General features: G+C 42.8%; 1 protein-coding gene across 2 annotated transcripts in view; it reads right to left on the bottom strand.

Annotated features, from left to right (window-relative positions):
- Nucleotides 1-13,868, bottom strand: part of CFAP95 (cilia and flagella associated protein 95) — a 90,025-nt gene that overhangs the window by 34,905 nt on the left and 41,252 nt on the right. The gene's annotated exons all lie outside the window — the stretch shown is intronic.

Here is a 13,868-nt window from a genome sequence, read left to right as displayed (position 1 = left end):
AGTGACGTGCATGAGGTGAGCTCATGTCCAATGAACTCAGCTCACCTCATGCACCTCACTGACAGCGTGGGAAAATTCTCCTGCACTCAGCGCTTCAGCGTGAGAATTCTCCCACGCTGTAAGTGACGTGCATGAGGTGAGCCGAGTTCATTGGACATGACCTCGGCTCATCTGGATGCCGTCACAGCGAGACACTGAGGAGCGCAAGCATGCCTGCGCTTCTCAGTGTCTGCGGGATGACAGGCTGGATGGCAGCGTTCTGCTGCGGTCCAGCCAGTCATCTCGATGTAGCAGAGCTGGAGCTGTCCTGGGAACCATGGAAAGGTAAGGATGATGTTGGTTTATTATTTTATTTTTATTACAGGAGATCGTTGGCTTCAGCTGGAATGGGCGTGATGGTAAGTATAGTTTAATTTACAACAATAAAGAATTGTGTCTTTATTTCAATTAAAGGACTTTATTCTGGGTGTTTGTGTTTTTTTTAACTTTGACTATGGGGTTAGTAATGGGGGTGTCTTATAGACGCCTCTCCATTACTAACCTGGGCTTGATGTCAGCTGGCATTATAAGCTGACATCAACCCCAGCCCTATTACCCCACTGCCACCGCTACAGGGCAGTGGGAAGAGCGAGGCTAAGTGCCAGAATTGGCGCATCCTATGGATGCGCCATTTCTGGGGCGGCTGACGGCTGGTGTTTCTAGCCTGGGAGGGGGCCAATATTCATGGCACCCTTCCTGAGCTATTAATATCAGCCCCCAGCTGTCTGCCTAGCCTTTGCTAGCTATTAAAATAGGGGGGACCCCACGTCATTTTTTGGGGGGGGTCCCCCATTTTAATAGCTAGTAAAGGCTAGGTATTCAGCTGGGGGCTGATATTAGTAGCCTGGGAAGCTCCGTGGGTATTACCCCCTTCCCAGACTTCAAACATCTGCCCCAGCCGTCTGCTTAACCTCCGCTAGAGCCTAAAATTATGGGGGATCCCACGCCAATTTTTATTTTAATAAATCCTTTATTTTAACACTAAATGACAAGTACAGTAATCAACACTGTCACTGTACTTCTTATATATGTGACTGACATGTTTCTATCTATCTAATCTATGTGTGAAGCTCTATTCTTTCTGTTCTAAATTGTCGGGTACCGATGCTGAATTGCCGGCCGGCTTTTTTAAAGAGACGGTGCATGAAAACACTAATATTTTTTTTAATAAATCCTTTACACTAAATGACAAGTGCAGTAACCAACACTGTCACTGTGCTTCTTATATGTGTGACTGACATGTTTCTATCTATCTAATCTATGTGTGATGCTCTATTCCTTCTTGTCTAAATTGTCGGGTACCGGTGTATGCCGCTGCTGAATTGCCGGCCGGCTTTTTTAAAGAGAGTGTCTTCTGAGCAGTTTGTCAGCTTTTGGACACCTTTGCAGGTGTTTTCTATGTGTTTCTATGTGTTTTTGTTTGCCTGCCATTGGTTTTAACGGTGTTCGACGGTGTTCTAAGGTGTTCGACGAACAGTTCGACGAACAGTTCCTCGAACATCCCGGTGTTCGACGAACTGAACCGAACCCGAACACTACGGGGGTGGCTCAACACTACTTATCACTTATACCGCACAGTGAATGGCGCAAAAATAAAAATAACTATGATTGTACTGCTGTCTATCTGTTCATTCTGCCTCCAAAAAAATCGGAATAAGGCTCGGCTCACATTTATCCTGCACTCTCCGCTGAGCGCTTACGTCAGGGTTTCCGAGTAAATTCTCCAAAACCGTGATTCAGACAAAACCCCAAACGGAACCACTCACTTATGAGGCAGATGGAGTAATTTTGGACTGGTCTCTGTTCCGGCGGTGTCCCATCATTTTAGGCTTTTTTTTTAGCGAACAAGTGTGGGCGACCACAAATCTGTGCACGACTAAAAAGATGGATACCACCGGAGCAGATGCCAAACAATGTACAAAGTGTCTCCATCTGCTTCATTATGGTGGGTAATTCCGTCAGGGGTTTCCCCTGAATCACATTTTTGTGGGATTTACACAGAAACCCAGACGTAAGTGCTCAGTGTAGACTGGCAATCCAGTCTTATTCTGGAAGCAATCGAAAATTATGTACCCCAAAATATTACAAATAAAATCCCTATTTTATCCCACAGAAAACCAAACTATAGGGGGTTCCATGTTACGGGTAGAACAAAGACTCTGAAAATGTGTCAGCTCCCACCCTCTCAAATAAAATCCAGTGAATTATGCGCTTCCAAATCCAAATGCCCCCCTCCTTCTGAGCCCCTCTGTGCCTAAACCACAGTAAGCGGCCACATGTTTGGCATTAATGTAGCGGGGAGAACACACTTAACAATTTACAGGGTGTGTGTTATCAGGAGAAATGTATGAGGGCTCTACAATATATGTGGGCACTACACTTTATGGGGGCACAATGTATGGGCATTAAACTGGCATATTTGCAATTCTCCAGAATAAAGCCTGGCGTGGATGTTACATAATAGTCACTGCAGCCGTAGATGAATTCATTGAGATGTATAATTTCTATAATGGGGTCACTTTTGGGGTTTTTCTGCTGTTCTAACATCTCCGCAAATGTCGCCCACAAATTATTCTACCAAAATCTATGCTCCAAAAGCCAAATAGTGCTCCTTCATTCTCAGCCCTGATGTGTGGCCTAACAGTAATTTCTGATGACATATGGGGCATCATCGCGTTCGGGAGAAATTGAATAACAAATTATGGGGTCCGTTTTCTCCTATTATCCATTGCAAAAATTACAAATTTGGGGCTAAACTACATTTTCGTGAAAAAAATGAAAATTTTCAATGACGACCTAATGTTATCAAATTCTGTGTAGTGCCTGTGGGTTCAAAATGCTCACTATAACCCTGGATAAAATCCTTGAGGGGTGTAGTTTCCAAAATGGGGTAACTTGTGGGGGTTTCCACTGTTTAGGCATATCAGGGGCTCTCCAAACGCGACATGACGCCCGCAGACTATTCCATGAAAGTCTGCGTTCCAAATGTCACTCCTTCCTTTCCAAGCCATGCCGTGTGCCCAAAAAGTAGTTTTCCCCTATATATGGGGTATCTCCATACTCAGGAGCAATTGCACAACAAATTTCAAGGTCCATTTTCTCCTGTTACCCTTCTGAATATAAAAAAATTAGGGCTAAAAGTACTTTTGTGTGGGAAAAATGTAATTTTCAAGGTTCTACTTTATAAACTTCTGTGAAGCACCTGGGGATTCAAGGTGCTCACCAGATATATAGATACATTCCTTGAGGGGTTTTGTTTCCAAAATTTGGTCACTTGTGGGGGGTTTCTACTGTATAGGCACATTAGGGGCTCTACAAACGCAACATGGCATTCACTTTCGATTCCAGCCATTTTTGCATTCAAAAACTCAAACGGTGCTCCTTCCCCACTGAGCCCTGCCGTGTGTCCAAACAGTAGTTTTACCCCATATATGGGGTATCAGCGTACTCAGGAAAAATTGCACAACTAATTTTGTGGCCCATTTTCTCTCATTACCCTTGTGAAAATAAAAAGATTTGGGTCTGAAGTAAACATTTTGTGAAAAAAAGTTAAATGTTTATTTTTTTCTTCAACGTTGCTTCAGTTCCTGTCAATTTTTTTGTAAAAATGAGAAATCGCTGGTCAATTTTTAACCCTTATAACTTCCTAGCAAAAAAAAAAATGTTGTTTCAAAAATTGTGCTGATCTAAAGTAGACATGTGGGAAATGTTATTTATTAACTATTTTGTGTGACATATCGCTCTGATTTAAGGGCATAAGAATTCAAAGTTTGAAAATTGCTAAATTTCTGCCAAATTTCCATTTTTGTCACAAATAAACATAAGTCATATCGAAGAAATTTTACCACTATCATGAAGTATAATATATCACAAAAAAACAAACAATCTCAGAATCAGTGGGATCCGTTGAAGCATTCCACAGTTATTACCTCATAAATTGACAATGGTCAAAATTGAAAAAATTGGCTTGATCATTAAGGACATAATTGGCTCAGTCACTAAGGGGTTAAAGATCTAAGACTTTTTATATGTCCACAAAAAGCCTTTCTCTCTCTCAAATATTGTTCACAAATTTGTCTAAATCTGTGTTAGTGAGCACTTTTCTTTTGCCGAGATAATCCATCCACCTCACATGTGTGGCATATCCAGATGCTGATTAGACAGCATGATTATCGCACAGGTATGCATTAGGGTGGTCACAATACCTCTAAAATGTGCAGTTTTATCACACAGCACAATGCCAAAGATGTTGCAAGTTTTGAGGAAACGTGCAATTGACATGCTGACTACAGGTATGACCACCAGATCTGTTGCCTGTGAATTGAATGTTAATTTCTCTACCGTAAGCCTTCTCCAAAGGCGTTACAGAGAATTTGGCAGGAGATCCGACCGGCCTCATAACCGCAAACCACGTGTAACCACACCAGCTCAGGAGCTCAACATCCAGCATATTCACCTCCAAGATCGGCTGAGATCAGCCAACCGGACAGCTGCAGGAACAATCGGTTTGCATAACCGAAGAATTTCTGCACAAACTGTCAGAAACCATCTCAGGGAATCTCATATACATGTTTGTTGTTCTAATCGGGGTCTCCACCTGACTGCACTTTGTCGTTGTAACCGAGTTGAGTGCAAATGCTCACATTCGATGGCGTCTAGCATGTTGGAGACGTGTTCTCTTCATGGATGAATCCCGGTTTTCACTGTATAGGGCAGGTGGCAGACTGAGTGTATGGCGTCGTGTGGGTTGAGCAGATTGGTGATATCAACGTTATGAATAGAGTGGCCCATGGTCGCAGTGGGGTTATGGTATGGACAGGCACATGTTTTGGACAATGAACACAGTTGCGTTTTATTGATGTCATTTTGAATGCACGGAGATAATGTGACGAGATCCTGAGGCCCATTGTTGTGGGATTCATCCATGACGACCACCTCATGTTGCAGCATGAAAAAGCATGGCCCCATGTTGCAAGGATTTGTACACAATTCCTGGAAGCTGAAAACATCTCAGTTCTTGCATGGCAGCATACTCACCGAACATGGCACCCATTGAGCATATTTGGGATTCTCTGGATCAGCGTTTACCACAGTGTGTTCAAGTTCCTGCCAATATCCAGCAACTTCGCACAGCCATTGAAGAGGAGTGGACCAACATCACACAGACCTCAACAACCTGATCAACTTTATGCGAAGGAGCTGTGTAGCACTGTGTGAGGCAAATGGTGGTCATACCAGATACTGACTAGTTTTATGACCCCCCCCTCCCGCACCCTACCAATACTGCAAAACTGCAAATTTTAGAGTGGCCTTTAATTGTGGTCAGCCTAAGGCACACCAGTGCAATAATCATGCTGTTTAATCAGCATCTGGATATGTCACACTTGTGAGGTGGATGGATTATGTTGGCTCACTAACATAGATTTAGACAAATTTGTGAACAATATTTGAGAGAGAAAACCCTTTTGTGTACATAGAAAAAGTGTTAGATCTTTGAAAGCAGCTCATGAAAAATGGGAGCAAAAACTAAAGTGTTGCATTTATATTTTTGTTTAGTGTATATTACTGGGGGGCAAGGAACATATATTAGTGGCACCAGTCCAGCGGTAAAATAAAAAAAATAAAACATTGGAATGGCGCTTTAAAAAACAGAATACTTATCCTGAGAGCATGGACTGCACTGAAGAATATTTCATTAGAGATTATTTATAGAGCCTTGTCTAATGAGCAAAAATATGAAATCTGATCCAGCAGTCTGTGTGGTCCAGAGAATGTGCACAATCAGTCCTTGTGTGCAAACATCACGTAGATACAAATTGTGAAGTTTTCCGAATAAGAAGATAATTGTCTGGAAGTTGCTCAGAAGTAAGATAAATAGCTATATAGCTCCTTGTAATATTTTGACTGAACACACAAACTTTCAGTTGTGTTGCAAATAATCATTTATTTTTCCAGCATGCTACTATTTGGAATGCTTAAGTGTACCGTAAGCTATGGGTACTATTGCAACATCTGTCAATATATAAGGTCACTTTTACACAGCAATATTTTAGTCACTATTTTGAATCAGTATTAGTAAGCAAAAGCAAGGAGTAGGTCTCAAAGATGGCAGATATATAAATCTTCCCATTATTTCTTTCTCTGTGCAGGCTCCATTCGGCTGCGTGCCCACGTTGCGTATTACAAGCGTATATGCTGCGGAATTTCCGCAGCGTAAACGCTTGTAAAACGCATGTATATCCGCACCCCATGGTCCCCAATGGCATTCCGCAATGACAATGCCCATGCTGCGGATTTTTCCACAGCGTATATGCTGCAGTCAAAAATCCGCAGCATGTTCATTAATTCATTAATTTTGCGGAAGCACAGCGGAATCAATGTGCGGATGGTACCCAAGTCTGGATGAGAGGAGACTCTCATCCAGACCTGGGTACCAAAGAACCTGTAAAAAAAAGAATAAAATAAAGTTTATACTTATCTTCTGATGTTTTCCCTCCGTCGCGCTGTTGTGTGAAGGACCTGCCACGTCATTGAGTCATGTGACCCATCACATGACTCAATGACTTCACCGCAGGTCCTGCACACAACAGCGTGAGCCGCTCAAGACTCCAGACGGGGCAGAGAATGCATCAGAAGGTGAGTATAAACTTTATTTTTTTATTTTTTACCATTCTGATTCTTTTTTTTTAACTATTACTTGGTCACACTATATAAGTCCATCCCGGTTGCATGGATTTATATAGTGTGAACAAGTTGTCAAGCACTTTTCCAAGTGCTTGATAACCCGCATGCGGAAATGCATGCAAAGACGCTGCAAAGACGCCTCACAAACGCTTCTACCTGGCGGGAAAACCGCATGTAAAATCCGCATGTGATTTTCCCGCCAGGGAGAAGCGTAAAAAATATGCTTCAGTTCCGCAACGTGGGCACATAGCCTTCCTAGTTTTAGCTTACAAATGCAGATTTAAAGTAACAATAAAAAATAAATAAAAATCATAATTAATGCTTTATGCATAATTAAAGAAGCATTCCTGACAAAAATGTTATCCCTTAAACCTTTGTAAAGATATATGACATCTAGCGTAGTTGTATTAAAAAAGTTACTGATCCGAATAGTTCCTGGTTTTCAGCATTGCTCTGGTCCTCAACTGGGTCATGTGAGTACGCCTATCCTTTGCCGGCTCATACAATGACCATTGGTTCATTCGGCCAATAGCAGTCTCTCCCATAGATATGAGCGCTCACGCAGCCAAGTGCTTCTGTGTTCTATATGAGAAAGCCACCGACATATCTCTGGCGGCGGGTTATCTCTAGGAGAACAAAGAGATTGGCAGTTCAAATTTTGGACATGCCTGATCAACATCTACTCTTATGATCAGTTGCCTGGCGCTCCCATACACCTTTGTTATTATTTTTTTACTTTACGCACTTATATAGCACCATTAATTCCACAGTCTTTACAGACATCAGTATAGGTGTTCCCATTAGGGGCTCACAATCTAGATTCTCCATCAGGATGTCTTTGTAGTGTGGGAGGAAACAAGAGAACCCGGAGGAAACCCACGCAAACACGGGGAGAACATACAAACGCCTTGCCGATGTTGTCCTTGGTGTGATTTGAACCCAAGACAGAAGTGATGCAAAGCAACAGTGCCAAAACACCTGGTACCCCTTTTGAAGTGAACAGAATGTATTCTTTGACTCAGCTTAAGTTGAAAATGTGAATCATTAGAAAGCAGCCTTAGGCTATGTGCCCACGATGCAGAAATGCTCTGGATTTTTCCTGACCGTTTTTGCATCTCCCTGGCAGAAAAAACGCATGCGGATTTTACATGCATTTTTTCAGCCAGGGACAAGCGTTTTTCACGCGTTTTGCACATGCGATTTCGCATGCGGGTTGTCAAGCGCTTTCCAAGCGATTTTAGCATCACTTGGAAAAGTGCTTGACAACCTGGTCACACTATATAAATCCATGCAACCGGCATGGATTTTATAAAGTGTGACCAAGTTAGTTAAAAAAAAGAATAAAAATGGTAAAAAATAAAAATAAAACATTATACTCACCTTCCGATGCTCCCCGATCTTCATAGCGATCCGTCCGGTCTTCCCGGTGTCTCACGGTGGTGTAAAAGGACCTTCCATGACGTCATTTAGTCATGTGACAGGTCACGCGACCGCTGACGTCAGCGGTCGCATGACCTGTCACACGACTGAATGTCATGGAAGGTCCCTTTACTCCATCGTGAGCCAAGACGTAATGGATAGAAGACCAGTGGACATCAGAAGGTGATTATAATGTGTTTTTTTATTTTAAATTCTTTCTTTTTTACAGGTACTATGGTACCCGGGTCCGGAGGAGAGTCTCCTCTTCTCCACACCCGGGTACCATCCGCACATTGAAGCGCATGGATTCCGCATGTACAGATCCAGTGATGCGGAATCCAAGCGTTCCAATGCAAGTCAATGGCGGCGAAAACGCAGCGCTTCTGCAAAATAATTGGTAGTGCTGCGTTTTTTTCCGCAATGATAATCCGCAGCGGAAATTTCCGCAGCATGTGCACAGCACATGCGGATTATCATTGGGGAACATAGCAGGCCTTCTACCATGCGTTTTTTAAGCGTTTCTGCAGCGTTTTTGACGCTGCGGAAAAGCTTAAAAAACGCATTGTGGGCACACAGCCTTATGTGCAGATTTTTCCCATGCAATTGAATTAGATGAAGAAAACCTGCATATGACTGTATCAGTAATTTTTTGTCAAAGACAAATACCAGGAAATATCAAAAAGAAAGCACCTTCATTTAAAGCATGACATACCAAAAAGAGACACAAAACACAACAGCGTCAAAAATGCATGTAAAAAAACGTATGTAAAAAACACAAGGAAGAAATACAAGTAACCTAATTTATCTAATAGGTGTAGAAAATCTGCAACATCAAAAACTCTCCAAGTACTCATTGTGGGAACTTAGCCTTATGGTACGTTCACACTGAGTTTTTTGATGAGGAATTATAAATAGATTCTGCCTATATCTACATCAAAAACTACTGCTCCAAATACTCTTTCAATAAGTTTCTGACTGATTTAAATGGGAAAAGCTCCTTTAGTGCACACAGCGCTGTTTATTCACGATATTTTGAACAGTTCCCAGTAAAACTAATACGAAGCTTATTCACAGAGTATTTGAAGCATTTTTCTTTTTTTGGGGATTTGCAGTAAAATCCGCTTCCAAATCCTCGTACAAAAAATATGTGAAGAGGCCCTAAAGAGGAAGCGGTCATGCATGCACATGGATCTCTACAATAGTTCATGGGTTTTTTGCTCCTTGCTTAAAGTGTCAGAACTTCCATAAACTACAGTGGAGCCACAGACATGAATGACCACCTGTCTAATTCACATACTGCTCTCTGGAGCCAAACTGGTCTGGAGACGCCATTCTCCTGATGTATGAGGCATGCAATGATTTCTACACCGTGCACCATTAGTACTTTCCAGTCCCTCTCCTCAGCTGCTTGCTACCATTCTTCCATGTGTGGTTACTCACATATAGGTAACCTGTCAGTCAAGCATTTTTCTATCCATATAGACAGAACAGAATGGAATTGAGGGCCACATGTGGCTCCAGGCCACTTACTGTGCACCCCTGCTCTAAGATATACATACTGGCCTTTATCTCAATTATGATTCCTTACCAAGGGTAGTCTACTTTTCAATCCCTTGTAGTACAGTCCGGACAAACATACACAAATCCTGCTATATCTTCACTCACCCTGCCATTTTTACCTCCCATTCACTCCCCTACTCTCCCCGTTATGAGTGACAGTTACTGTTATTTGTATGTCTTGTTTGCAGATGTTGCCTTGATATGTATCTTTATCCAAAGATGCTCTATGCAACACTACATCTCATCTTATTAACTTGGGCCTACCCCTAAATGTTCTTTAGGACTTCTAATCTAAAATGGCCAATAACTCACTGTATATGAATTGTATTTGTATTGTTTAAATGTCTTTACATTTTTTTTTTTAATTAAGTTCTATTTAAAATGAATTTAGACAAAAATCTCTGATGCCCTTTTTAATCTTTTTGGTGAGGTCCCTCAGCTCCCCAGTTCCCTCTTCATTTCTGTAAAATGGCTATCAGCCTCTAAAAACTACTCTGTGCACGCTGTGTACTCCTGATTCTTGGTTGGCCCTATCCAAGGGCAGCCGGCAGCATCCTTGACTACACTACTACGCTGAGTTTTAGTAGGATGAACTTAGCCCCCTCTCTTGGTTGGACTGGGTACAAGCAAGGAGAAGTATCTTACAGTATCAAAGCACATAGAGTAGTGTTGGAAGCTGTTATCTGATTAACGGAAATTTAGAGGGAACTGAGAATTAGATGAACCATGCCAAAAAGGAGGGCACAAGATATATAAACTATGAATTTCTTCAGAAATTTTTATTACCGTATATTCCGGCGTATAAGACGACCTGGTGTATAAGACGACCCCCCTACTTTCCTGTTAAAATATAGAGTTTAGGATATATTCACCGTATAAGACTACCCCTTTTCCAACGCATACCAAACACCGGTAGAAATTAAAAAAAAACAGATTTGAATTTAACATGGTCCTTTTTTAATTTAAATTCTTATGACATGCAGGTATATAGCAGGAAAACTGTCACTCATAAACATATTAAAATAGGGGGGACCCCACGTCATTTTTTGGGGGGGTCCCCCATTCTAATAGCTAGTAAAGGCTAGGTATTCAGCTGGGGGCTGATATTAGTAGCCTGGGAAGCTCCGTGGGTATTACCCCCTTCCCAGACTTCAAACATCTGCCCCAGCCGTCTGCTTAACCTCCGCTAGAGACTATAATGATGGTGGATCACACGCCAATTTTCTTTTTAAAAAATCCTTTATTTTAACACTAAATGACAATTGAGGGGTTAATAAAGATGCAGTCCCTAAATTATTATTAATTTTGTAATTAATTTTTCCCAAAAATGTTGACGTGTGCTTCGCCATATTTTTGTGTCCAGCCAGGTACAGCAGGCAGGAACGGGCTGCCCCCAACCACCAGCTGCCTATTTGTACCTGGCCGGACACAACAATATAGGGAAGCCCTTTTTTTTTTAATTATTTCATGAAATAATCAAAAAAAAAAAACGTGGGGCTTCGCCCTATTTTTGTGTCCAGCCAGGTACAACTAGGCAGCTGGGGGCTGGAATCTGCAGCGCAGGGAGACCCAAGCTTTCTGGGCCCCCCCCGCTGCAAATTGCAGTCCGCAGCCACCCCGGAAAATGGCGCGTTCATAGAAGCGCCATCTTCTGGCGCTGTACCCAACTCATCCAGGGCCCTGGTGCGGTGGCTCACTGGGTAATAAAGGGGTTAGGGCCAGCTTGGCATTATCAGCTGGCCCTAAGCCCGAAATTCATGGGGTCACGCCAATATTAGACATGACCGCCATGAATTTCTAGTAAAGTAATTAAAAAAAACACAACACCCAGAAAAAAGTCCTTTAATTGAAATAAAGACACAATTTTTTAATGTTCTAAATTAAACCATACTTACCATCACGCCCATTCCAGCTGAAGCCAACGATCTCCTGCAATAAAAGTAAAATAATAAAGCAACCTCATCCTTACCTCTCCATGGTTCCCAGGACCGGTCCAGCTCTGCTACATTCACATGACAGGCTGCACCGCAGCAGAACGCTGCCGTTCAGCTTGCCATGCGGCAGACACTGAGAAGCGCAGGCATGCTTGTGCTCCTCAGTGTCTGACTGTGACGGCATCCAGATGAGCCGAGTTAATGTCCAATGAACTCGGCTCACCTCATGCACGTCACTGACAGCGTGGGAAAATTCTCCTGCTCCCCGCATGCGCAGTAGAAGTTTCCCACGCTGTCAGTGACGGACGTCCAGGAGGTGAGCTGAGTTCATTGTCGGCTCATCTGGATGCCGTCACAGCGAGACACTGAGGAGCGCAAGCATGCCTGCGCTTCTCAGTGTCTGCGGGATGACAGGCTGGATGGCAGCGTTCTGCTGCGGTCCAGCCTGTCATCTCGATGTAGCAGAGCTGAAGCTGTTGTGGGAGCCATGGAAAGGTAAGGATGAGGTTGCTTTATTATTTTTCTTTTATTGCAGGAGATCGTTGGCTTCAGCTGGAATGGGCGTGATGGTAAGTATGGTTTAATTTAGAACAATAAAGAATTGTGTCTTTATTTCAATTAAAGGACTTTATTCTGGGTGTTTGTGTTTTTTTTAACTTTGACTATGGGGTTAGTAATGGGGGTGTCTTATAGACGCCTCTCCATTACTAACCTGGGCTTGATGTCAGCTGGCATTATAAGCTGACATCAACCCCAACCCTATTACCCCCTGCCACCGCACCAGGGCAGCGTGGAAGAGCGAGGCTAAGTGCCAGAATTGGCGCATCCTATGGATGCGCCATTTCTGGGGCGGCTGACGGCTGGTGTTTCTAGCCTGGGAGGGGGCCAATATTCATGGCTCCCTTCCTGGGCTATTAATATCAGCCCCCAGCTGTCTGCCTAGCCTTTGCTAGCTATTAAATTAGGGGGGACCCCACGTCATTTTTTTTGGGGGGTCCCCCATTTTAATAGCTAGTAAAGGCTAGGTATTCAGCTGGGGGCTGATATTAGTAGCCTGGGAAGCTCCGTGGGTATTACCCCCTTCCCAGGCTTCAAACATCTGCCCCAGCTGTCTGCTTAACCTCCGCTAGAGCCTAAAATTAAGGGGAACCCCACGCCAATTTTTTTTTAAATAAATCCTTTATTTTAACAATAAATGACAAGTACAGTAACCAACACTATCACTGTACTTCATATATATGTGACTGACATGTTTCTATCTATCTAATCTATGTGTGAAGCTCTATTCTGTCTGTTATAAATTGTCGGGTACAGATGCTGAATTGCCGGCCGGCTTTTTTAAAGAGACGGTGCATGAAAACACTATTATTTGTTTTAATAAATCCTTTACACTAAATGACAAGTGCAGTAATCAACACTGTCACTGTACTTCATATATATGTGACTGACATGTTTCTATCTATCTAATCTATGTGTGAAGCTCTATTCTTTCTATTCTAAATTGTCGGGTGCCGGCTTATGCCGCTGCTGAATTGCCGGCTTTTCATATATTGTCACAGAAGCGATGCGAACTTCCCTGCTCCGGACACAGCGCACCGCTTCTGTGACAAGTGAAAGCTGTCGGCACAGAAGCCCTGCGCTGTGTCCGGAGCTGGGAATACGCAGCGATGTGTCAGTTTCAGCACAGAAGCGCTGACTGTCTGGACCTACCGCCGCCGTATTTTAACTCCCTCCACCTTATATTAACTCCGACATGGCAGGGATACGGCCACGGCAGCTTATTAACACCCCCAGAGTATCCCCGCATGTCAATTTCTGAAAGTTCAAAAGCATTACCGGCGTATAAGACGACCCCAGACTAGACAGAAGATTTTTCAGTCTTCAAAAGTCGTCTTATACGCCGGAATATACGGTATTTACAATGGGGTGTAGGTCACCTAAATACTGGTGACCTACATAATAATAAATAAAATCACCACTGTGAAAGGACATGATGGAAGTCCAGATAGCAGACCTCCAGTATATACAGTAATTTCTAAGGCTGCTGGTGATGGGCATTTTGTACCTTAGAGAAGGAACTTGTATACTGTAGTTGTGGGTACATGCAGAAAACCCATGTAATGAGGAGGAAAGCGTGTGACATGGTATTCAATAATGATGAAACGGTTCTGTCTCTTTCTCTTAATTAGGCCTGAAGTCCTTTTAATACGTACAGCGGAGATTGGTTCATGG

This window comes from Phyllobates terribilis, unplaced genomic scaffold (genome assembly GCF_046119375.1).
Source record: "Phyllobates terribilis strain yellow unplaced genomic scaffold, ASM4611937v1 Scaffold_1__5_contigs__length_1240528914, whole genome shotgun sequence".
Classification (NCBI taxonomy): Eukaryota; Metazoa; Chordata; class Amphibia; order Anura; family Dendrobatidae; genus Phyllobates; species Phyllobates terribilis.
This window is presented reverse-complemented; position numbering and strand designations above follow the sequence as displayed.